General features: G+C 43.2%; 1 protein-coding gene and 1 long non-coding RNA gene across 6 annotated transcripts in view; one reads left to right on the plus strand and one right to left on the minus strand.

Moving 5' to 3' along the window:
- LOC122537849 overlaps window positions 1-27,096 on the minus strand; it is a 175,424-nt gene that overhangs the window by 33,548 nt on the left and 114,780 nt on the right. The gene's annotated exons all lie outside the window — the stretch shown is intronic.
- The window catches only part of LOC122537848 (mucin-5AC-like), a 97,380-nt gene continuing 89,390 nt past the window's right edge, over window positions 19,107-27,096 (plus strand). Inside the window, exon 1 of one of the 2 annotated variants that reach the window (XM_043671461.1) lies at window positions 19,107-19,162. The gene's annotated coding sequence lies outside the window, so the exon portion shown is untranslated. Of the gene's footprint in view, window positions 19,163-25,702; window positions 27,086-27,096 lie in introns of those variants that run through there. The other variant, XM_043671459.1, reaches the window with a different exon arrangement.

Consider the following 27,096-nt stretch of genomic DNA (forward strand, 5'->3'; position numbering starts at 1 on the left):
TATATAAAGAGAGAGAGAGAGAAACGGTGGCGCAGGATTTGCGAGACGTCACTGCGAAAATACGCGCAATTGAACTTTTCAACCCCGGTCGGCCTTCCCCCGGCTACCGATCCCCCTTCCTCATCCCGTCCGCTTCCATTTACTCTGTCGCCGTCGGATTCTCGGCCCGGCTTGCCGCTTCCCTCTTCGTCGCTCCCTTTGTTCCTCTTTTTTCCGCTCGATCTATGTCTTGTTCCTTCTGTCACGCTCCCGTTGCTCGTTCCTACTCTGTCGCCGTTTTCCCTCTTAAGCTGCGTACACATTTGACGTTGGTTGACGCGTTTATTATACACGTTATCTACTGGCCGAGACCGAGATTTGGCGTTAGAACACGTTCAACACGTTATCAATGTCCATGACTCGCCAGAAAGTTTCAATTATGTTTCATTGTTGTCCACTCTGCCGCACGAACGAATGGCAAATCGAGGCAAAGATGAAATTACGTTTGAATAAAAGTAACAGGCCTCGCGATATGCGAATTTGTTTGAGAAGTATCATCGCATTGAGGATAAGAAATAATGGCTTGAACATGTCAATAAGGTAAATTGTCTGTCTCTTATTTGTATGCTTTACAATATTAGAGTAAATTGCACAGAAGAACTTGTGGAAATAAAAAAGAAGTATGTTTTCTTCGCGAAGTTTTTAAAAAAGAGTTAGTTCTTCCTCTAATTTTATAATTGCCTTGAGCAAGTACTTGCTCATGTATTAAAAATATGTAAAACGAGTATGTTAAATGCACGTATGATAGAATTCTCTATTTGCATCGCTATAAGGGTTTTCTACACGCTCTCTGGGTTTTCTACACGCGATTTTTAAACATTTGAGAACATTTAAAGATCATCTGTAATATTCGGGGATTCTCTGAACTAGAAGACATATTGTCAATTATATTTCAGTATTATTTTCTTCATTAATTGTCAGATTCGAAACATTGACGCTAGTGGAAAATCCTATCTTTCTTTCTTTTGGAGTTAGTCTTATTTTGAACAATCGAACCAAGAGCCTTCAGGACCAGAAACTAAACTAATAAACTAATAATCTTTCCATCAATTGCTCAATTTCGTTACGTAAACACAATAATTACAATTAACATTCAATTCTCAACAAGAGAAACGAATGACTTCTACGAGTCTCGTTTCGCCGCGTGAGACCGACACACGTAAAAATAAATCCCACGGTGAATTTCAAAAAAAATAACATTAACATCCGTGTTTCCATGCTTTTCACGAAACTGATCAATGTATTTTCCGAGCTAGATTTCACTTCTTACCACCGATCCCGTTTGGCTGGATAACAGGTCGCGGTAACGAATGTGTACGCAGCTTTAGCCTCTCTTTGTCATTGGTTTCTCTGTTGCTCTCTCTCTCTCTCTCTCTCTCTCTCTCTCTTTCTCTCTCGCTCCCGCCTTTCGTTTCTCTCTTTTTGCCTCCTCTGCCGCCTCCGGCTCGCGGGCCCTTCGCTCTTTTGTCACGGCACCCTTGTTCGCGCTGTCCCACTCTATTTGCCACCCCCCGTCGTTCCATCATCCCTCAAAGCCCGTACAGTCTAACCGGTGGCACACGGAAGGGTCGCTTCTCGCGATCGTGTTGGTGAACGACACGAGGCACCGCGATAGTGATGGTGCGGTGTCGGCGGCGGTGGTGGTGGTGGTGGTGCGGGCGATGGGCAAGCTCCGCTCGTTGGATTTTTCTCCGTCCTTCTTTCGCGTGGCGCGTCTCTTTGTCCCCTAGGCGGCGCGGAATCCCGGGGTGGGATTTGCAGGAGCCGGCAAATATGCGTCCGATAAAGACTACCCATACCAGAGTGCCAGCACCCTAACCAACCCTGCCGTGGGGATTACCTGAAGCCTTCGCCGCGATCATCTCCTTCCGGCGAGGCTTTGCCGGGCGCCTCCCCGCGTCAACCGTTAATGCGTCGTGCCTGTATCTTGCTAATCGACGATTCTGCTCCTCTCCTCTCCTCTCCTCTGCTCTCGCACCGGCAGCACGACGCACGCACTTGTTTGCCGAACGCGACACCCCTTCCCCCTGCCCTGTCTCGCGGGCTTCGGATTACCGGAAATTTGAACTTCTCTCGCTCAGTCCGCGCGCTTTCGGACAGGATTAAGTTCGAGGGACGTTGAGTTTTCGACCTTTCGAGGATTTTCTTTGAGACGAAACGTCAGTTTGGGGTGGTTTTAGAGTCGGGAGTGGGAAGTGTGAGAGGTAAAGCGGAATTTACCTCTCGCGCTGGAATGACGTGCCACCCACGTCGAGAATTTTTTTTGTTCCAAAATTGTAATATTTTCTCAGTTTTTAAGTATACTTAAGTCGAACAAAATAGGCAAAACAAATAATAAGCTTATTACTTCTCAATAATTTCTATCCAGTCATATACCGACGAGTTCAAAAGGAAAAGAAAGCGACGAATTATTGTATACAGTTTGGTCACTCGTTATGGTTCGCAATCAGTTGCCAAGTGGTTAACTTGAGATTTATTGTTAGTGATTCAGCTTCTTAATATAAAAACTGGACTTGTGCAACATCTTTCCAATCAAATATAATTCAAAAAAATATCTTGACTCTTTGATATTCAGAAATATTTTAATATTTTGTTATGTATCGTTCACATAATATTAATATTTCTAAACGTTACATTCATCCTCAATTCACTTTCATAATTCAGAAATATTCAGAATGCAAGATCAAAACATTTTAATTATTTCATTCTACGTTTTGAATTGTTAAAACAGTAATATTTTATTGGTCTAGAAATTCGATCTCCAGTTTAAGCAATATTTTAATTAAAACTGTACTGGAATCTAACATTTCAAACAATACTTCAAATATATTTCCATCGAATTTTGCTCAGCTCGGATTGTACTCGCCGCTTTAAAAAAAATGTCTGCGAAAATATACTCCTCCCCAGAGTGTTCACAGAACTACGGATGATTTCCGGGTGTCCCAAAAATAAAATTCCCCCAATTTCCCACGAAGAAGAGCCTGTGGACCACTTATATATCGACCCCGTGGCTCGTCTATCCCGAATCGATTCTCGATACCTATTCGTCGGCCAAAAGGGGGAGGACGTTGCTCGAGGAACGACTCGAAACGCGGCCGTGCAACTTGCGATGTATTATCGACGAAAGAAGTGAGAGCAATCTTCGTCGATAGCGTCTTTCCTTGCACAATAAAAAGATCGATATCTTGCGGCGTGTTTCGCCCGATGCGACCGTCAGGATTCTTTATCCGACGTCCGTGTCAAGGAAAAATTCCTTCGATCCTCGCCGTGATCCCCGTCGTTCCCGGCTTCCTTCGTAATCCTTTCCACCGTGGCTCGTTGAACCGTCAGACTTTCTCCTTTTCTCCTCGCTTCTTCTTCTTCTTCTTCTCCTTTTTCTCTCTCTCTCTCTCTCTTTCTTTTCCAGCGGAGGGCTACTCGCGCGCGTGGCTATGGAAAACGCCGCGGGAGAAATAAAAGTGCCCGTCGTTACCCGTGTCGATGACGTTCCGCCGTGGGATTCCGCTCGGAGGATTCGACGAAGATTGACCGAGATTAACAGGGACCTGACGAAAGGATCGTTCGACGAGGTGAATTGGAGATATCGCGAAGAAAGGGATAATGCTTGCTCGGTGACTTTTTTAGTTAGCTTCGCATGGTCAGTCGTGGAACCGATGGGGTGGATTTTATTCCAGCGAGGAATTTTGGAAGTTCGTAATTTTTTCTACGAAGATGGAGTGGATTTTGGAAGTCCAATGATTGTATTTGTTTTGTGTTATTACTGGATTATGTATTTATATAATTTCAGATAATTCTTTGCAAAGATAGAACCTAGGTGCAGGATCTATCTATTAAATATTATAATGAGCATTATACTTTGTACGTTTGCATTTCTGCATCTCCAAATTTTTCTACAAATATTTTTTCTACGAAGATGAAGTGAATTTTGGAAGTCTAATGATTGTATTTGCTTTGTGTTATTACTGGACTGTGTATTTATATAATTTTGTATAATTTTTTACGAAAGTAGAACCTAGGTGCATCCATTAAATATTACAATAAGCATTATACTTTGTACGTTTGTATTTCTGCATCCCCAAATTTTTCTAAAAATATTTTTTCTACGAAGATGAAGTGAATTTTGGAAGTCTAATGATTGTATTTGCTTTGTGTTATTACTGGATTGTGTATTTATATAATTTTATATAATTTTTTACGAAAGTAGAACCTAGGTGCATCTATTAAATATTATAATAAGTATTATACTTTGTACGTTTACATTTCTGCATCTGCAAATTTTTCTACAAATATTTTTTCTACGAAGATGAAGTGAATTTTGAAAGTCTAATCATTGTATTTCCTTTGTGTCATTACTGGACTGTGTATTTATATAATTTTGTATAATTTTTTACGAAAGTAGAACCTAGGTGCATCTATTAAATATTATAATAAGTATTATACTTTGTACGTTTGCATTTCTGCATCTGCAAATTTTTCTACAAATATTTTTTCTACGAAGATGAAGTGAATTTTGAAAGTCTAATCATTGTATTTCCTTTGTGTCATTACTGGACTGTGTATTTATATAATTTTATATAATTTTTTACGAAAATAGAATCTAGGTGCATCTATTAAATATTACAATAAGCATTATACTTTGTACGTTTGCATTTCTGCATTTCCAAATTTTTCTACAAATATTTTTTCTACGAAGATGAAGTGAATTTTGAAAGTCTAATCATTGTATTTCCTTTGTGTCATTACTGGACTGTGTATTTATATAATTTTATATAATTTTTTACGAAAATAGAATCTAGGTGCATCTATTAAATATTACAATAAGCATTATACTTTGTACGTTTGCATGTTTGCATCTCCAAATTTTTCTACAAATATTTACATACATTTTCGTCGCTTCCTTTCTTCACGTTTCTTGCTATAATTTGGGAAATTATTTGGAAACTGATAGCTTCGTTCGCAACAAAAGTTGGAAAATCAAACTGGTTCGAACAAACATGAATGAATGCAAACGAATTGCTTCATTTATTTCGTTCGTACAAAGGATATATTCGTAAAAATTCCCTGCTCAAACTGTTCCAAACATTTTCAAACGTGAACATTTGTCATAGCAACAAATCAAATCGATATCAATGACTTGCACGTGCGAACAAATTCAAGCAAACTGTTGCGTAGAAAGGATCCTACGCAACAGTGTTCAAATATTATCGCGTACGATAATTATAGCTCCAGTCGCAACAAATCAAATCGGCTCGAATGACTTGCGTGTAGGAACAGAACACGGACGAGCGACCGGTTCGATTTATTTTGGGGACGTCAATCCAGCTCGTTCGAATCCGCATCGCGGTGTAACCGTGGCCTAACGGGAAAGGGTTAATCGCGAGCGGAGAACCGAGTGGAGGGATCACAGCACGCTTGACACCCGGCTGTGTCACGTCGTGTTCGATCGGTCGCTTGTTTTCCTCGCGTGTCCGCCGAGGAAACGGTAGTCGAACGGAGGGCCGTGCGCATCCACGCGGACGATCAATCACTGTCCGCTCACGAGGAGTTCCGATTCCAGCAGCCCTGGGTTAACCATCGATCCCCGATCGAGATGAAAGATCCGTTCGAGCGTCGCGGGCACATCCATAAATTTCGGCTCCCGGATTATTATGATTTACGACGTTACGCGACCGGGACAATTAATTTTAATTAAGACGCGCGCGCCTACCGGGCCAGAACTGAGTTTCGCGCCTCGTGCCCACCGTCGGCCATCACGCGATCAACCCTAATAGAGGATGATCGTTCGCGACCGATTTTCATCCGCCTGAACGTCGATGGTGAACGACGTCGTCTGATAAAAATGGAAATATTACAAGGGACGTTCGATAAATAATTTTGCAACTTTCGGTATACACAGTAGAACTATCGACCGCTTCTTCGGATTATAGCGTGTTTGTAGCAATCAGCAATGGTTGAGAAATATTTTTGCTTGAATTTTTAACTTGACGAAATTTTTTATTTGCATGTATCTCTTCATGGAACATCGATTGATTCGTATTACAGCGACGCATGATAGGCTTGAAATGTGTTAAATACCAAATAAATGTTAAAGCTAAATATTATAATACGTGCTGTACTGGAATCATGAACAGTACAAATATTCAAATTATAATAAATGTTATATTTTGGATTTCTGAACGTCAAGTGTATATTACACATTGAGATCTGTAATGTATCTACAGGAATTAACATAATCGAACAATATTTTGTATTTTCCATCCAGTACGCGAACGTAGTACGGCGACAGGCTCGAAAAAGTCGCGTTGAATATTAAACGCCGAATTCTACCACTTACATACCACACGTTCATCCACCTTTGGATTCTCCACAAAACGCACGAAAATCCACAATCTATTACAACGTTACAATCGATACAATCTTGCCTCGGTTTTCAATTCAATTCGACAAAATCCTTCGTGTTTTTCCATCTGGTGGAACATTGATCACGTCCCATCGGCGATACACGCGACAGGTTTAAAAAAAAAATCGGGTTTCCCCGGCGAGAGAGCCGCAGAAAGAGAGAAAGAGAGGGGAAGAGAGAGAGAGAGAGAGAGAGAGAGAGAGAGAGAGAGAGAGAGAGCTGTCGACGTATTATGCACGCGTCGAATCCAATCGCATTAGCCGCTCCCAGGAGACTTTGGGTGGCCGTGCGTCGCGGCGAAGGCAAATATTATTCGAATTCCGCGTGCACGCCGCCATTAGGCCATCGTTCCTCAGCCCGTTAATCTCTCCGGGGGCTAACGAAACACGGAGCCGGCCGTTATTAGTGCCGAATTTAGAATTAAGCGTGGCCACCCCTCGCTGCTTCTCTCACCCTTTGTTTCCTAGCTTGAGGGAGGGGAAGGGAGCACGCCCGGTTCCGTGGAACAATGCCCGGGTAATTCTTTCACCGCCACGCCGTCGACTTAATTCGCCAGGACCACTTTTAATTTCCATTTTCCTTCTCTCTTTCCTCCTATCCCCCCCTCCTCCCTGTTTCTGCTCGCGCGCTTCCTCTTTTCTTCTTCTTTTTACACGTTACGTCGCGTCGCGTTTGACAGAACGATTTGGAAAAGTGTATCATACCGAGGTTCAATGCTTCTGTTCGTTTATCTCTGGCGTTGATGAGTCGTGGTGAAATATTAGTTGACGCGAAGAAGCTGGAAAAACTCTACACCACGGTGATTCGTTTCTTTGTTTCAAAGTCAATCGTGACGGGCAACTTATTTCGTAAAATTCCAGAGATCCTGTGAAAATCGACGAATCTTCTCGGCGAATTTCTTTGAAAAAATTAACAAGTAGATTGTAGATTTGGATTTTAATTTCATATTTTTAGAATGTACGAGATCTAAATGAAAATTCAAGTAAATATGACACGTTGAAGTGAAAAATAATGTACAATGTAAGCAAGAGTTTCATTTCCGCTATTAAATGTTAGTATTAAAATTAATGCAATAAGTAAAAATAAAATTAATATAATGCACGATGTAATAATAATAAGAATTATTATTATTTGAAATATTGATTTAATAATTCAATAGTAATATTAATTGAATAAATACTTCCTACATACATTTATATTACGTGTATTTTCTGCACGTTTCCACAAACAATACATGTGCCTGAAAATTCGCAAGTTTCTCGGTAAGTGACCAAACAAACATTGGCATTGTTAAAATATTTCATATTCCTTTTTTCTCTCGTTTTTATTAGTACATAGCTGCCTTCTAAGCTTCCGCGCGTTTATATTACATCCGAAAGTTCATAACTCGAAGGGGTAACATTGCCGTCCCTTTCGTTCAACCTTCATCCCAAATGCAAATAGAATACAGCCCCATAGGTTGACCAAACCCTGGTTGCAAACACTGTGTAAAAAGGGACGCTGGTTTAACTAAAGAAATAATTCAATTGTTTCCCAAATTTACTAATTACAGTCATGAAACTCACCCTTTCGTCAAGGATCACCGTGTAGCTATACAAAATTATCTTGATCTTTTTGAAATTCTGTTATAACGCTACTGCATCTTATAAAATATAACACATTATTGCAGCTCATAATAGCTATGATAATATCATTATACTACGATAATGTATTATGTGTTATAATATTATAATACATAATAATACAGCGTTAGAAAACAGTCAATAAATTAGCATTCGAAGCAATATTGAATAGCCCAGCTCTAAATGTGTACTTTATGTATTTATATTTTATATTATTTAATATTATATCATACATATTATAGAAAATCGTATTTTATGCATGAATTTGTAACGAAACTAAATATTACACCAAGGTGAGATATTACAGATATTAATCTTCAATCAAGAGATAAAACTTTGACCAAAATTGCACCATTTAATTAATTCAGTTGGACAAAAATATAAACTGAGATTACGTAAGAAATAAGCATCTTTCGTTTTAAATTACAACTTTTCTTTCCACGAATTCCAGCAGCAATGAATCGAAACCGATCCGAAATCCAAATGTCTCTCCAAAATCGGTATTCTTAAATATCGCACCGTTATGAGAACTTTCTACTCTCCAGAAAGAGACTATAGACGTCCGTTGTCCAAACGAAATATATATTAAAAAAAACAGAAAGAAAGAGAGCGAAGCACGCGAAGAAAGGAAGGCAAAAAAAAAAAAAACAAGCACGGGGAAAAGAACAACAAGGAGCAACCGAGTTGCTCAAAGGCTCCTCTAATCGCATCCGGCGGCGACCGTTCGTCGTCGCTACGAGAGGAACGATCCAGCAACGCGTCTCTCCTTTGGCTGGCTGTTGCCGAGAGGAGAAGACGAGAGAGGAGGAGAGGCAGAGGTCGTATCCGAGGAGCCCTTTCTCACGCGGCGACGCCGTCATCCCGCCGGATCAAACCAGAATTACTCTCCGCGCGCGCGTCGCAACCCCTTTCACCGATCTGGCGAAGATTTCAACCCCGCTCGCTTAGCTGGAAACGGGACGGAACCGCTTGACCGTTGTCCAGTTTCTCAGCATCCCTCTCACCCTCCCTTCCTCGAAAGCTGCTGGCTTTCATCGTTCACGTAGAACGGTGGCCAGCGCGTCCCGTGAGAATCAGCCTGCAATCGAAAACTGGTCCAGCGTTACGCGGATCCGAGAATCCGATGCACGATTGGCGGAGAGCGGGTCGGAGAGGATCGCGGCGAGCTGGCACCCCAGGGGCCAGTCCGGCGAAAAATGACGTTCGTCTTCAGTTCCGACGAGACGGTACCTTCGAACATATATATATATATATATATATATATACGGAAAATCAGAGATACAGTGCGTCTCGCGGAGGGCGATTCTACAGATTGCTCTCTCTTTTCAGAACGGTATCAAGGTACCGTGGTTCTGTGAAAGGCGAGTAATTTTGTTTATAATTGTAGAACAGAAGACTTGTGAAAGAGAACTAGGGAACGCGGTGTGTTTCGTGTAGTTTCCGAACGCGTGGAATTCGGAGTGTCTCGCGGCAAACGAGCGATTCTGGTCTTTTGTAGAATGAAGAGAGGAAAAGGAGCGTCGCGATAATCAACTGCAGTTTCCGCAGCAGTTTCTCGCTTTATTAATAATTCTTCTTCGAGAAATAGAAAAAAAAAAAGAAAGAAAGAAAGAAAAGAGTATGACCCTAATCAATGTACAAAGTGTACAGAAATTGAAGAGAGTATCGGATAATCAAGGAAGACGCGAGTGATTCTACTTTAATAATTAATAATTCTCTGCAGAATGTGAGATTCGCGAGATTGAAAGACGGAAGAAGAGATAGAAGAACGAGACGCGTCTCGCGTAAACCTTTGAACTCAAGTAAATCAGAATGTCACGATACGTGTCCCACGATGGCGAGAACAATTCTACTAACAACTCTCTGTATAGAACGATACAACACTTCGCGTGATCTTCGAATGTGCAAAGATCGGAATATCTTCCATTTGACCAATATTTTTTTCTGCAGATTTTCCCCGTCCATTGTACAATAATTCTTTGCAAAGCGTGAACTGAAAGAGAAAAATAATAATATATATATTTTGTGCAACATTCTATTCTCTGCTCCACTCCGCAAGTTTTCTTTACTCTCTGCAAAAAGCAAGACAGAAAGAAAAACAAAAGAAAAAAGAAAAAAAGAAGGAAAGGAACAAGGAAAAATACTTCGGACACACAAAAATCAGAGCAATCGGAGTATCGGAGATCCCTACTTGGAAGATTCTATTTTCTACTTCCACTCTGCTAATTGCCAGTTCTTTATAAAACGTGAGACTCGCGTGACAGAAAGCAAGTGACGAGAGAGAGAAAGAGAGAGAGAGAGTGAGCAAGCGATAACCGCGAGGTCGAAGATCGCGGCGCCGAAAGCGGCTGCGATTGCACGCGTCGTGGCGATTACGCTAATTGCCGCTCTAATTGACCCACATTCGCCGGCGTCGCGTCGTTATCGAGCTCGAGCGTCGCCGCCGTTTTTCCGACCATCCAACGTCCGCCTGATCGAGCTCCCAACCAACCCGGAAGCTCGACTATCGTCGAAACGTGTCGGTGGATTACTCTTCTAGACGACGATGGTTCTTTCCTGTTTTTTTTTTTTTCCTTTTTCTTTTTCTCTGCAGGATGTTGCTGATACATTGAAGAGCGTGTTCAACTTTCATAGTGGTTTTTGTTTGAATTAGATTTCAAGGTAACTCGAGATTTATTCCAGAAAGAGAATTCTGGGTGTGTACATACGTATTGTTTTCCGTGATTTTTAATAATTTCATTGAGATCAAGAGTGGTAAAACAGTTTGTTAAATTTTTGGTTGATGCAGTCTAATCTGAAAGAAGAAGCATTTCATATATCATTTGCTTTTCTAATTTTATTTCTATGGTTTCTAGCACGCGGCATTTTCTACCGTACACGTCGAATTGATCTACGTTTAATCTTGCATGCATTTTGTAATCTGCAGTATATATCTTATGCTGTACGCGGTTATAATGGCATTAATATTTAAACGCTATTAAATATTGAGAGTATTCTACTAATAGTAGTATTAGTAGAATATTTGAGCACGTAATTAATAATTGACTCGTATACTTAACTCGTATTAATTTATTTAACACTAATTACTTGGTATTACACTACTGTTAGTACCTGTGTGCTACAATTTGTTTCATTTTTGCATGCTCTTCATTGCACGTATCCTTTATTCAGAATCTATATTCCATTGGATCACGATCGAGGAGTCGAATCTCACGACAAACAAACACATTTCCATTTCTGCTTTGCTTCAGAAAACACTCTTCTCTCTTTCAAAATTTAACAATTAGAAAAATCTGCATTCCATTGGATTACGCGATAGAGAACTGGCGAAAGAAAATATTGTTCTATTCTAATCGCCTATTCCATTTCAGAGATCAGTCTCTCGAGCTTCGAAGAGAAAGGACACAAAACCCATTCGACCGCGAATCTCGCGAAACAACCCTCCGATCGTAACCCGATAACTCGCGTTAATTCGCGGAAAATCGTGGCGGTTCGATGGTCCACAAAATGAGTCGCTTAATTTACACCTATAAACGGCGAGTTTTATGGCCGGTTCATTCGTTTCTGTCGCTTAACTAATTGCCGGGCGGTGTTTGCCCGCCGCCGCCGCCGCGGTCCATCCCCCTCCTTTTCTTTTCCCTGCCCCTGTAATTAGCCCTTCTTCGTTATTAGCATTAATTTATTAATGCCGAGCGTTGCGGCAGGCACGAGCGCCGCGATCAATCGGCCACCGCGAAAGAGGCTCGAGACGCGTACATCGGCTTTAAAAGCTCGCCGCCTACGCCGTTTCCTTTAAGCCAATTCGTTCGACTGGAATACACTTCCCGAGTAATCCATCTTAACGTAATTAACCGGTTATACGTTGAGCAGTTAACGGTCGGCGGTAAGCTTCGCGTCACCCGGTTCGCCGGGCTCACTGATTTTTACCTCTTTCTCGACCCTCGCGTTCTCACCTGGACCGTTCCGGCCCGTTCAGCGGGCAGCAGCTTCGTGAACTCAGACACCAGTTTTCCCACCGCGGTGTGTAACCCGCCGGGGAAATTTTATTTCAGAGGCTCGTCCGAGTTTGAGATTGGCTTCTCTGGTGTTTCATCGTCCTCGTTTTGGGATTTTATCGTTTCGCGGAAAGAGAGAGAGAGAGAGAGAGAGAGAAAGAGAGGGAAAAGCGGAAGAAGATTTTTGATAGTTGGCGTAAAGAGGTTTTGTAATTGTTTCGCGATACGAAATTTGTGGTAAATTTGGGAGGATTTCAGAGATGGAGTTTTAGAGATTCGCTAGAAAGATTTCATAATTATTGAAGACTGGGTTGTTTGCTAACTGCATGAGAATCGAATTGGTAGAAGATTTTTAATTCTATAGTGAGTGTAATTGCAATTGTATACTATTGATTAGAAAGATTTTTTTGACAATCGGTTGGATTTTTATCGTTCGTCAACTCAACGAAAATTGATGGAAAAAGATTCTTGACTAAATTTTTAGTTACATTGTGTATAATTGCGATGAAAATAATTTATATAATTAGAATATAAAAATTTGTATATATTTAGAAAATTTGTATATAGTTAAAGTAGAGAGACTTTTTGATAATTGGTGAAAATTGAATGCCTGGTTTGTTAATTCTATATAAAGAAATTTTTGATCGAATTTAAATTGCACACAATTCTAATTTATAATCGAATTGTAAATACAATTTGAATGTGATTCATATATTATTAAAATAGAGAGACTTTGATAAAGATTTGATTCTGTATAAATTTATAAGATTTGAATGTAAATTTTTATACATAAAAATTGTGGGTTCAATTTTCGATTGTACGATCAAAGTGACTTGTATATAAATTTCATTTTTTATCCGGAGAATTCGAATGAGAATTAGACGAAGATTCGCATTTTTGCACTGTAATCTCTTGAACGGAGGAACCTTCAAATTTCAGCGTTTCTTGGAAGTTGTCAAACCTACGAGCGATCTGTTTCGATAATTAACAAAAACTTGGATCTTTGGTAACCGGAGCAAGTTTGCGCAGCGAACGTTCATTTCAGCCTGTCTACGAAGTTCTCTACGATCTCTCCATCAGATTCGTAAGTAGAATTCACAAATATACGCCTATCCTTAGAAACGGAACAAGCCAGGGATTATTTTTATCTTTCGAAATTCATTAAAGTCGCTGTATTAAAAAAAAAATTGGTTGGATGTGAAAAATTAATAATTGTCGAATTAAAATTTACTCCGACTTTGATATTTCTCGAATGAAAAATTCATTTACGCGTCCACTGTTATCTATTCCTACGACCGCTAGTTTCTCCATTTATTAAATATTAACACGCAGTCGTGAATTATTCGATAAAATTGAATACTTTAAGGAAGCGAAAGTATTCTTTGTTCAATTAATCGTCTGATGTAAATGTAAGAAAATTTCAAAGTGTCGTGAATTCGAAACTGTGTGCGACCAAAATGTGAAACGAGAAGACGAAAAGATTTATAAAAATATAATAAAGAATACGAAGAATCTAAGAATTTCGACCACTTTGGTACTTGTGGTGTTAATATTCAGCCAAAGTCTTTCTTCAAGAAAAAAATCTATAATCTACTCAAATCTACTCCTCGTGGGAAAAAATAAAAACGACAAATTGCTAAATTCTACATACAATCTATAAATAATTAAATAAATAATCTCGCTTGTTAATTTAGCAAGATCTCTATATGAAATTTCTAAATTCTAAATACAAACCGAGCACATAAAATATGGAATCTCACCTTTTCCCAAGCTACTGCTCATCAAAAGGGAACATCTATCAAATTTTATTATTGAAAGAAAAGACCTCACCAAATTCCAAATTCAAGTCGTGCAAAAAAATTTTCGAGATCGAACGCAAAGGAGTGTAAAAATCGCTGTTAATTCCGGTAGAATAAATAGAAACGCACCGAAGCAAAAATTACGAAGGCAGCCAAGGAGAGTCCGATCAGTTACGTCCTCGGCTCGATCCTCGAACTCGAGAGTAGTTGGCAACGAATTTTCCGGTGGAAAACTCGCGAGGATACGGGATTTTCTACGCTAGTCGAGAGTTCGTACGCGATGCAAGATCAACACGCGGGATAACTAGCTTCCGTTCGAGGAGGGATCCTCGAGCAAGAAGAATTCCGGTTTCCTGTGCAAGCCCATCCATCGCGAGATGCTCCTCCGGCAGTAGGAAGTCGCCAGTTAAACGCGCCTCGGCCTCGAAGATATCGTGCGCGCGTGCGAAATTTCACGTCGTTAACGCCGGCCTCCATTCTTCTTCCGGCGTTGAGAACCTCCGGTGAGAGCCGAGATTCGCGGTCCCTTCCTCGCGCGAGAGACTTTCAACTTCCCTTCAACTTTCAGTTTTCGCAACGATGGAATCTTCTTCTCGTTGAGGAAGCAAAGGGTGAGAGAAAGAGGGGAAAAAATTCTTTGGAAACAGGACACGTGGCTCGTGCGCGCTCGAGGAATAATTAACTTCCTCCCCGGAGGGGAGGAATTTCAGAGGTGTTAATCTTGGTCGATGGAGGTTACTCGCGCGAACGAAGAAACGAAGGATGTAGCGAAGAGAGGAGAGGAGACGTGAGGATTTGGAAATTAATATTCGAGGAGATAGTGATTGACTGAAGGAAAGAAATATGTATGTGGATGTAGGGGAGAAAGTTTCGAGCCGAAGTCTGGATATTACTTGAAGAGAGATGTTGGAGGAAGATGTTATTAATTTTTCTTTCTTCTTCGAATGAGAGACTAATCTTGAGGGAAGGGTTGCGCAGCATGAATGAAAATTATACAAATAACAATTATCTGTAGAGAATGTAGTACAATGTAAGATAAACATAATTGGCGAAAACCGAAAATTATTATCATTTGTCAATTTTATAAATAATTACATGTTCTATAAATTTTAAATATCCGACTTGACAAGAATTCTGAGTTTAATCATTTAATTCTGTTGAATTGTTAATTCAATCTAATTTTAGCATTTTTATTATTCTTTTATGATAATAAATAAATAAGCAAATTATTATACTCTAAATTTTAGCACGTACGTGCCTAAATTACAACAAGAACTACAAACGAATGATTATTATTACATCATCTATTTATTATTATACTCATCTGTTCAATTAAAATCATTAACCGATTAAAACTTCGTTTCCAGAAAGGGATATATCTACCAAACAAGATTTTACAGAATATTATAATATTCTCACGACCAGGAACTGCAACCAGGAAAACAAAGTCGTAGAAGTGTAATGTCCGTCACGGGAGACCAAGGTCCTGTCCGAGGATAATCGTTTCACCCAGCGTCGTTCCGCGAAAGTTTCCAATACCGGAAACGACTCGAGAAGACATCCTGCGAGGCTCGATATCCGCGCGCAATCGTGCGGATAAACGCGGCACGGTTAGCCGGGGCCGAGTGTTTCAACTTTTACAGATCTCGCTACGGGTTACGACGGGCTAGAGGGTGTGCATTAAGGGGGTTTGGCCGCGCGTATGGATTTTTGCGTGCTCGTGTGCACTAGCATACGTCGCCTATGATAAAATTTTATCGCCTTCGACGCCTCGGCCATTACGCTGCTCCTTTTAACGCGACTCCACGGATCATTCTCTTTTTTTTTTCTCTTCTTTTTCATTATTATTATTACGTAGTATTACATTTTTTTCAGAGTGTAGCTGATGGATTATACTTTGATCTATTTATTCTACCATTATATTTATGTTGATATTTGTATCTTTCAGAGAGATTTTCGTTTCCACTGATCTGCTAATTGTTTAAAATATTTTCCAATTTTTCTATTTAGATATTTTCACTTGTTACTTATTATCAGATATATATATATAATATCTTTTATCGTTTTATGTTTATATACACTGTATTTTTCAGATATAGATCAGAGTGATTATGAATTTTGGAAAGGATTACTTTTATTTTCATTTGGTGTCAGATTGGCAAATCTGGTGAATATTTATAATTATTTTCTAATTTCTTTTTCAGATACAGATACTAAAATATATACCCCATTTGATTGATGAATTTTGAGAAAAATTGCATCTACCGGTTTCTATTTGATATTAAACGTTATGTAAATTTTTGACGAGTTTCTCTCAATTACGTATTTTGATCGAATTACTTTTTTGAGAAAAGTTGCATCTTTTATAACGCCAATTGAAATCTCTTAGGACATTAACGAAATAACAATACGTTCAAAGCACTGTCGTATAAAAAAATTAATCATAGTCAATCTCGTCTATTCAATTATTCCCAAAAATTCAGTTGCAGATTCTCTACGTTTCCTGCCCCTTCGTGCATTATCAAGCCCTGCTTCGAATTAGAATCCAATTTCCTGTCTACCGCGCTTTCACTCTGTACTACTTCCAAAATCCGCCCGAAAAACCATCATCCCTTTCTCAAAACTCGTTACGTCCCTAACCCCAAGAACGTCAAAGCAAATTGCTTGTGACCCACGTTGAAATATTCCCTTCAAAAACCAGGCTTTTCTCGAAATTCCACGATATCAAAGAAGATATTCCATAAGTCTTTATAATTCTTGAACAATTTTCGCATTATTTATTGCTTTATAGCAGGCGTGTTTTCAGATTTGAACATCTTTAACTCTCAACAACAACAATTGTTTCTCGAGATTTCCAAACATTAAACAAGATATTCTAATTCTCTACAACGCTTGAACAATTTCTGCATTGTATTTTTTATTGCTTTGTAGTAAGCATTTCTTCTAAACTAGAATATTTTTAATTGTAAAACTACAAACTCCAAAAGAGGGAAGAGACTAAAGTACATTTCACATCCAAGCAAGCTCTTTTGAAACCAGTTTGCAAATTATTTGGCTGCTTCAAAATTTTTATCCTTAATAAACCACCTTTGTAAAAATTTACAAAAATTCCCAACTAAATCACTGACAGAAATTCTTAAATTGCGATAAAGCAGTTTGCAATATTACTATAATAGATCAAACAAATTTGAATCATTCTCAACTTCTTATACTATTAATTCAAACGTCTTCAATCCTTCAAACACGTCAAAAATTCTTTCTTCTGTTACGATTGAAAACCATTTAAATCGCCATCTAATCACTGATCAATAACATAACTATAATCAAAATAATCGCTTCTTTATAATAGATAATTCGAATCATCCTCCAACTTCGTACATTCCCAATCCAAACTAGTCTTCAATCCTAATCCCAGTTTCACGATAAATTCCAATTCCAAATTCTCCTTTCTACTCTAGCGTCAAAAACTCCGTCAACGATATAGTTCTACAAATATCCATAATATCACTGCCCCTCTCTAATAAACTTTCCAAACTTCTTCCAATCAATTCCAACCTCTTGCATTCCCAGCTCAAACATCTTCAATCCCCAAAACAAAGTCCCGCGTCAAACTCCTCCATTACCAAACATCAAAAACACCCCGTCGTATCAGTACCCAGTCAAAATCCGCGTTTCTTCTCCAACTCATCCCATCGTCCCTTTATCTACCCCCGTCTCTCCACCCGAAACTCCGTGAACTCTTCAAACGCCATAGTATCCGGAATCTAGGTCCGTCGCACCTCGACGTACACCAAGAGGGGCAAGGCAAGGTGTGCCACGGTTTGCAGGCTGTTGGCGAGAGTAACCTCAGAATTCCAGGTATCCCGAACGGGACGAGAACGACCGACCGACCGACCGACCGACCGACCGACCAACCAGCCAGCCAGTCGACCGAGCAGTCAGTGAGCGAAGAGAAGCGAGAGAAGGAGAAAGGAGGGCGGGCAGAGAAAGAAAGAAAGAACGAACGAACGAAGGAGGACTCGGTGAGGCGAGCCAAGCCAAGAAGGAGCTTCTGATCCGGCGCGGGGCAATTGGACGCGGGCCAGAGAGACGGAACGGGACGGGGCGTAAGTGTACACGCGGCCGTGATTGCGCGAGGAGAATGTAATTAGTGACGGGACGTTGGCGGCGATCCCTCGCCGCGGCTGGCCTGCACGATATCCGGGACAAACTCGGCGGGAATCTATGGACCCCGGCACGGAGCTGTTTGCGGAACGTTTCCGTGCGATTATGCGCGCCTAGGCCGCGAGTAAGCTGTTCCACGCTGCGAAGGTGAGAGACGGGCGCAGAGAGAAGGCGAGAGAGAAACCGTCAACCGGCCGTCTGACGGGACGCCACGTTGTTGCGAGTTTCTCTCGCGTGTTCTCTCCTGCTTTTATTATTATATTTCGCAATTGTCTTGTTTCTGTTCTTTTTCTTTTTTTTTTTTCTTCATTGGGTGAGATACTTGGTACTGACGATTGATTCATTGATGATTAAAGATGCCTCAATCTTCTACAACCTTCATTAGATATTGTACATTTCAGTGAATTGTCGATTGTAGATTATAGCAAACTGCTGGTAATGTTTTTCTTTCATAAGCGAGAGTCTGGTGATTGTAGACGATTGGGGAAGAAATGTGCAAGGGAAAAAGCAAGAAGCGCAAAGAAAATTATTTAAATCTTTAGAGACGCGCAAGTTTTGGTGTTAATTACTATTACGACACACGTAAACAACAATACAATTATACAATTAATTAATAGATAATATCTGTAACTACATACAGAAGTCTACATTCATTTGTCAAATTTTTCATTTTGTCGATCGTAATCAATTTATTAGACGAAATTGGACTAGTTTTGAAACACTGACAACGTCCTTTACATACAATCAATCTTGTGAGAATTTACATGTAAATACGAACACTCTGATTACAACTACAATAATCACGCATCGAAGAATTCATAAATCAATTAGTGCCTATCAGCCTTTCTTGAAATATTTGAAATTCGAGATACGTATGTAGACGTCAGTGATCTTCTTTGACACCGATGGTTTCATTTGATGTTGAAATCTCGAACGATAAAGTGTTCCAATGTGAAGAACGTGAAAATTTGTTCTGGCTTCTGGCACGTATGATTTATCAATGACTCCATTTAGCGTATGCTAACGGACGTCCTTATTTTTCGACAGCAGAGCGGCCATTACTCTTCAAGAATCGGCGAGGAGGCGAAAGGATTTCACGAGTTGGAAACGTTACTCGAAGGAAAACAACATCCATCTAACAGGGTAAGTATGTTCCTTCAGTTTTGCAAAGTATAACACTCGTTACTAACGAACGTAGATTCAACGCGCCCTCAAAAATCAACGTATTTATAATCCATTTCTAACAAAAATTAAAATTAAAATTAAACTTAGAAGGAGAAGATCGTTGACAAATCTGGCGTAATTATTAATAATTGTTATGAATAAGTAACGAATTAACCTGTCGGATAATCTTGCGAGAGGAAACGAAAGAACGAAACAGCTTTTGCATGTGTACAAACCGAAAAAGTGGCCCAAGGCTAGGTCTCTTTCTCGTACAGGCCTAAAACCGAGTCATTCTTTAATACTTTCATTTAACGTTCGACAATGGGATCGCCCTAAACAAAGTATTAGGATTCTTAAACCTCGCAGGTAACTAGTCCCCCCGAGGGACGTAGAGCACGTGTTTGGCAGATTCTTTGTGCCGGTGACAGGTAAGGTGGCACGAGGAGATACAAGGTGTCGAAGGGTCGTCGGATTCTCTTGTCTAGGTTGTTTAAACGATGTCAGGGGACGCGCATAATTAGGCTTCATCTTGCCATGCCACTCGTATAGCCACTCAGTAGTCGTCTGACGTTTCCAACAGATTCATCGTTGTTCGATCGCGACATTATCAAACTCGCGGACTGGAGATATCTCAATTTACAGAACTATTGCTAGATAAACTTCGCACGCTGATCAGTCCACATTCGTTCAACCACTCTAATCTCGCAGAGTGACGCGTTTCTTGTCTGTCTCGCAAGACCACGATCAATCTGACAATGGGGCTCGCGTCCGTTTCCTCGGGATTAACCCGAAGAAAAAAAAAAAAAAAGAAGAAACAGAAAAAAAGAACGAAAACGTTGTCGCCGCGCGTCAAAGCCTTCCTGATTGGTAGGCTCGATGGCGGCCCGGTTGATTGGTATCATTGTAGAGGGAGGGGAGACATTTTATGCAGCGGCCCGTGCACCACGAACTCGAACTTGAATACCGAATCAGCCGGTCGAAAGAGGAGAGGCGGGCAGAGCGAAGCCGAACGGGGAGAGGGGAACCGCGATAAAGAGAGAACGAGAGAGAAGGATGACAAAACGGGCGAAGCCCGTGGCGAGAAAGAGACGAGGAAGGTTCTATACTCTACCGGTTTCGTCGTGGCAGTGGCTATACGTGTAGCCCCGGTAACAGTAGAACGAACCAGCTTCCCCAACCCACGAACCCAGCATTTTAATAATCCCCGGACTCCCTCCGGAGCCAGCCCGGACAAGGATGCAGCGCAGCTGGACCCCTTTTTGCCTCGTGCCCGGTGTTAAGGGGGTACCGCCCTCCCACTGCGTTCCATCTACCAGGCCCGACTTTCCTTTCGTCCCCCGCACGCAACCCTCTTTCGTCCCCCACCGGCGTGGATCGGCCTGTCTCTCTTTCACTGTGTACCGGGGTATATACAGGCGACAATCTTGGGCTAGAGACGGGACCCCGAGAGTACCTCGTAAAATAAGGCTCGAAACCTTTCTTTCTTTCGGTCCTTCGATCGGAATGCTTCACGGGAATCTTCAACTTCTACAACATCTGGGTACAGCCGAGTCTAGGTTTTACGAGTATTTTCGCAAATGAAAATATTACTTCCAAATGGGCTCTCGAGTACCGGTGACTGGAGATGGGACCCAACGAGCTCACAGACAAGTTCGAACATTTAAATGCCCCTTGCGCTGGCAACTGGTTCGCGGACCGTAACGAATGACCGAACCGTATACAATAATTCGTCGCTTTCTTCTTCTTTTGAACTCGTCGGTATGACATCGTCGGACAGAAATTATTAAGAGGTAATAAACTTATCATTTGTTTTGCCTTTTGGATTACATTTACTTATATTTAAAAAACTGAGAAAATGTTGCAATTCGGGAGAAAAGATTCTCGAGTAAACGTCTGACTCTCACTTTTCAAGACTCTAAACTGCCCTCTCGCTGTACGTACGTACACATACATACACGCGTAAGAATTGAAAAGAAACGAACCTAGTGCCTCAAACGAGGCAAGCGATGCCATTATTGGGTCTCTTTTTCGAATCCTCTGAAACGAATACGCTGCGAGTGCACTCATCGACGTTTTCCTCTTCGAGTGGAGCAGGTATTCCGAAACCGATGAAACGAAACTTGACTCAGATTCGACGGTAGATACTGGATTTGATCCCGCCCTGACAATCACACCCGTAACCCGAAACGAATGCCATTCGCGAACGTTCACGTCCGGAGCCCGTTGGTCCGGAGTTTGAAGCGATGCGTCGAACGTGGTCGAACGTTGTCGCGTGATGCGGGTCCACAGTGTTCCACCATACCGTAACGCTTTGGTCCCGTGCACCGTGCGCCTCTATTTCACCATGTCGAGCATGCCTTTGTGCTCAGGTATTCCCTCGTTTCTCCCTGCGTGCGTCTGTCTTTCCGCTTTCATCGTCCGCGCGCGATGTCGCCTTTCGTTTCCCTTCGTCTCTTTCTCTCTCTTTCTCTCTCCCTCGACACAACGGTTCTTTCTTTAGCCGGATTACGAGCCGCCCGGTAGCTGGTCCCGTCGTCTCCGTTGCACGCTTCGTTTTCTCGTTTCTCGAACTCTCTATCTCGTTCAGAGTCAGAGTCTCGTTCACCCTCAAAGTCTGTCGTTGCCAGTGACGGGAACGGGTGGTAGTGGCGAGGACTTGCCGAGCGAGAGAAAGGGAAGACAGCCGGGATCGAGATTAAGGCAACTTGGCAGACTCGGCGACTGCGCCCGCGGTCTCTCTCACTCTCTCTTCTCTCTGTGCGCGGAATACACTTTGTGTGTTGGAATAGCTGCGAGGAGAGACCGCCTTGCCCCCGATCGGAAGCGTCGCGCGCGCCATCCCGCTGACCGATCTTCTCCTCACCGCTCCGTTTCCTGTCACCGACGACAGCCAAACCCCTCGAACGGCCAACAGCCTCCGCTTCTGTTCACCGTATCTTCGCCAATGATCTTTCCCTTTCCGCGCGAGAGACCACCGCTGCTAGTTCTCTGATTCCGGTGAATCGCGCTGGTGTATATGGTAAACAACGATGACGAGTCTGACTCTCTCGAATCTTGGGAATTGGCTTCTAAACGCCACAAATGAAAGTTTCCTTTCGGCGAGCGCAGACGAATTCGGATTCGTTTTGGCAGACTATCTTGGAGCTAGTTTTCTAATCCGTTGTCCTGGAAGGACTGAGCTTTAAGATGTTGGAGATGACAACACCCAGGGGAACACTTAGGAACGTCTATGGACTTTTGTGTAAATCTTATATATTGTCAGGAATATAGAATGAATCATTTGATTGCGTTGCCTATAAATTTATCTGAAAATTGCACAGTTAGCTTGTGAATTATTTCTGGGGATACAAGTCATTACCATCTATACTGTACCATCTAAAGTTACTCGTAAATTATCACAATTCGTCAACTATTTAACATTAGAACCACCGATAAGTAAAGCATAAAATTTCTATCAGAGACATTAAAGTAAAAGAAACAGAAAATCTTTATAATACAATATAGGATACACGAGCTTTTGTTTATGCATTTTACGAAAGATCATTCAAGTCCCTGAAAATACACTGTTTTATATCGGAACAAAAATTGGTCGTTCTGATCATGTTGGTTAGTCCTAGTGTACTTGATTACTTTCTTTGACAGTACAAAGAATGACGGTCATTTACGACACCTGAAAACGTTAGAGCATATACTTGAATATTTTGTTATATTAATTACTTTTTCATTGATTACTTGCGTGATTCTATTTGACACAATAGCAGAATTTTGAATATTAATCAAATTAAAACTTAATTAATGAATATCTCCACGCGACTTAATCGCTCAGACATGAAACATTTCATAAAATATTCCAAATTCGGATCACAACAATTGTAATTAATTAATTAATTAATTATTATTCGGCGTTGGATCGTCAAAGAAACAGCAGCAAAGTCGTAAGAATGGCTGAAGCACAGCCGCGAGCTCCGTTAGTTTTACATCCGAGTGGAGGGTTTAAAGGAAAGATCCGCAACCGCAAATCACACTAATTCTGTTTGCGATAGTAAGTAGTAGCGACCGGCTGCGCTTTGAAGGGCCAGCCAATTAGTAGTGACGAAGATATTACGTAAATCTACTTAAACGAGCGAACACGGGAAACGTAGCCAGCCAGTGTTAACCTCGCATCGATATCATTCGCGCTGCGACAAAAAGTACTTGCAAAGCAATATTGATACAAGTGACAAAATGTTCAAACTTCAGTGTCAATGAAGAGAAATAACAAAAAACTGCAGTCGACTGATAAGATATTCGAGTCTCGCGACGAAATGAAGCATTGTGAAGAAACAACGAAGTTTGTCTCATTTTTGAAAAAAAAATAACACGTACTATTAGTTTTCTATTGAATCTATAGAATTTGTTCGGGGAAATTCGCATCGGAAGCAAGAAGAACCCAATGAATTATGACTTCTACTTCCATAAGGGAATGAAATTCTTCTTCGGCGATGGGTCAAAAAAGCATGGACAAAAATCCGAAGGAAAAAGGCGGTCCGTGTGGCGGCGGTTGCGACAGTTGCCAGGAATCCGCAGAGAGCCGAAACGAGAACAACCGGAGTTCACGTAGTACTGGGGGCTTCTCGGTCGCGTGTATCGAGAAATTTACAATCGGCCGGCAATACGGGACGAATCGAAGCGGGCCGCCAGTTCCCGCTCCTTCCCCGACGTTTTGGTTTCCTGGAAATCTCTGGAACCGATTCGCGCCATTATCGTGAAATCCAATTTCTCTGGAAGCAATTTCCACCTCGGCTGCCGGCTTCCCGAAACTCATCCAGACCGAGAATGGTTGGAGCGGCGAAAAATTCGTGAACAAGGCGACCCGGTCGTCGTCGTCGTCGACGTTGACGTCGTGCTGGCGTTCCATACACACCCGTTACATCCCCGCGGTCACGTCTCGTTTTATCTCTCTTCCTCTCTTCTCCTCCACTCTACACGCTTCGCCTCTTCTTCTCGTTCGCAGCCTCCTTTTTTTCCGCTCTTTTTTCTCTCTCTCTCTCTCCTTCCCTCTCTGTCTGGTGCTTTCGGGCCTCCAGCACGTTCATCGGTGTCTGAAAAGCTCCGGTAGGCAGGCAGACCTACGATATGCTACTGCTCGAGTGTGGGCGCTCGCGCGATCTCCAAGAGAGAGAAGAGAGAAGACCGACAGGGTCGGAGAAGGATAGTGAGAAAACGAAGAGGACGACGCGAGAACGGCGTGACGAGGAACAACTGCGGGGTCGGAAAGAGAACGCGACAGACGGCGGAAGAATGAGAGTGAGAGAGAACAGAGAGAGAGAGAGAGACGCTTAAAGAAAGATAAGGACAGAGCGACAAAGAGAAGCCGACGTTCGGAGAAAGAGAACGAGGGAGCTGAGTGCACACGATCCGAGAGAGAGAGAGAGAGAGAGAGAGAGAAGAACGAAGGATAAAAGGCGAGAATCCAAGAGAAGGAGAAGAAACGTAGAGAAAAAGAGAGGCGGGATCGTGCGCGCTTGCGGAAGAGAGCATCGGCTGAAGCGTGAGGAAGGAGAGGGAGGAGAACGACGACGAGGAGGTCGGGGATGGGAAATCGGCAGAGAGGCAGAGGGAGAGATAGCGGCACGGAACGGAGCGCCAGAGAGAACGAGGGAACGAACGAGCGACAGAGAATGACAGAGAGAAGAGAGAAAAGAGAGATAAAGAGAGAGAGAGAGAGAGAGAGGCGCGCCGAAAGACGAGTTAGTCGAGGACAACAAGGACAGAACGTGGTGGTCGACGAAGATGGCAAAGTCGGACTAACGCGGCCGCCCGATCGAGACCGAATCGAGCCGAGGGCAGGCAGTGCCGTTGGCGTAGTAACGTGCCTTGCCTGCCCGCCTGCCTGCCTGCCCTCCTGCCTGCCTGCCTGCCTGCCTGCCTGCCCGCCTGCCCGCCCGCCTGCCTGCCCGCCTGCCTGCCTGCCTGCCTGCCAATGCTTGCCTGCCTGCCTGTCTGCCTGGCAGCCTGCGCTCGCCTGCCTGACTCATCGTCCGTGTGAGAATGCGGCTGTGTGCCGCGCGCTCTCTGCACGGCGCGTCTGTCGAGTCTCCCGCTCTCTCTTCGCGTGTGTGTATGCGTGTGTATGTGTGCACGTACATGCGAGGGGAGACCCGACCGACGAACGAACCAACGAACGAACGGAACGGTTGTGTGCGTTTCGTATATAGGTGGATGGGGGTCCCGGCCCGGCTCTCGGCCGTCCCGTCCCGTCCCGTAGAGTATCGCACCACTCGCCACCCGCTATCCACAGCAGTTTCAGCCAGCCGCCCGCCTGCCAGTGTCCCACCGCACGCCGAACCGTTTGCACTCAGAAGCGATCAGGGAGCCCTTCTCTCCCTCGACTTCCCCCTTCGAGAGAAACGTGTGTGCGCCCGCGCGCGCACGCTCTTCCACCCCGGCGAGTCGCGCATCGCGTACCCGCCACCTCTATATCCGTTTCTCGTCTCCTGTCTCTCCCTTTCTTCCCACCCCCTCTCCCTCCCGCCCCGCACCATCGTTTCCACGTCTTCGTCGAAGTCGCTCCGCGGTTATTTTTCTCTTTGTTCTTCTTCCCGGCGGGACGATCTACCGTCATTCTTTGTCCTCCTTTTCCATCTTCACCGCACTGCGTTTCCGTTTGCGTCGGTTCTCTTCTTTCTCTCTCCCTTCCTTTCTTCCCCATTCCCGGTTTCGTCATCTTCTTTTTCCACCCTTTTCTTCTTCCTCTCTTTCTTCCCATTCCTCGTTCGCCAACCGAATCTCCCCGGCGCTCTTTCTCTTTTCGCCGCCAGTCACACTCGAAACGCACAAGCGCCGGCTATCGTTTCTCTCCCTCCTGTTCGCTCCCACTCTCTCTTTCTCTCTTTGTCGGTTGGCTGGCGTTCGGCGTGTTTAACCTCCCGCCGTCCCACAAGCACCCCCTCTACTGTACCAGCCGACACCGACGGGCTTCTGTCTCCGTTGGGAACGCGACGGGCCATTCGTTCCGTCTCGTTCGCTCGGCTCCTCTCGTGCTCCGTGTGCGCGCACTGCCGCGCCGTTCCCGGTTCCCTCTTTCTCGCTCCCGAGTAGCTCCGGTGTGTGTACCACCGCTGTCACCTGATCGCGGGACGCTTTTCGCGGGTGAGATACCGCTCGGCCACCGAGTCAACCGAGTCTGCCGCCACCGTCGCTCGGTTTTCCTCATCCCGCGCCCGCCCACCCGGCCGTCGTCTCCTCTTCCTTCGGCATCTGCTCCTACTCTCCTCCTTCTTCCTCTTTCTTTCACGAGGCGCGCGCGCGCTCTCCTTTTCCTTTCCGTCTCGCGCGGACACGTCTCGTCGTGCCTGGTCTCTTCCTATACTCGGCTCTTTGCCGCCGCGCTCGACGTCCAACTTGCGCGCGGCTAGCTGGTGGTTTTCCGCGAGGGAGCGAAACGAAACGAGAAAAGAGAAAAAAAGAAAAACCGAAGAAAAGTCCCTCGGAAGGAAAGGTGGGAAAACCGAAGAGAGAGAGAGAGAGAGAGGGGAGAAAAACCGAGACGTTCTGTTGGTACAGTGAAAGAAAAGAGAAAAAAAAGAGAGAGAGACGAGTAAAAGACAGAAAGGACAGAGAGTGCGAGACGAGAGGCAAAAAGAAAAACAGAGAAAGCCAGACAGACAGACAGAAAGAGAGGGCGAGAGAGAGAGAGAGAAGTGCGCGCCACCGACATCGTCCAACCGCAACTGGCTTGCCCGATCTCTCGCCTCTTCTTCCTCCTTTCACGGATCTTCGCCGGTGCACACGTCTGAAGCCGACCGACTGGAGAGGGAGGTGACACTTTCGGAACGTGGACACGCGGCACGCACGGATCGTCACGCTCTGGGATACGTGAGGATTCAGGAGAACTCCGCTGGCTACCGTGATCTCGTGCAGGTCGGTGATAT

The sequence above is a fragment of the Frieseomelitta varia genome, unplaced genomic scaffold (assembly GCF_011392965.1).
Source record: "Frieseomelitta varia isolate USP_RPSP 00005682 unplaced genomic scaffold, Fvar_1.2 scaffold_934, whole genome shotgun sequence".
In the NCBI taxonomy this organism is placed as follows: domain Eukaryota; kingdom Metazoa; phylum Arthropoda; class Insecta; order Hymenoptera; family Apidae; genus Frieseomelitta; species Frieseomelitta varia.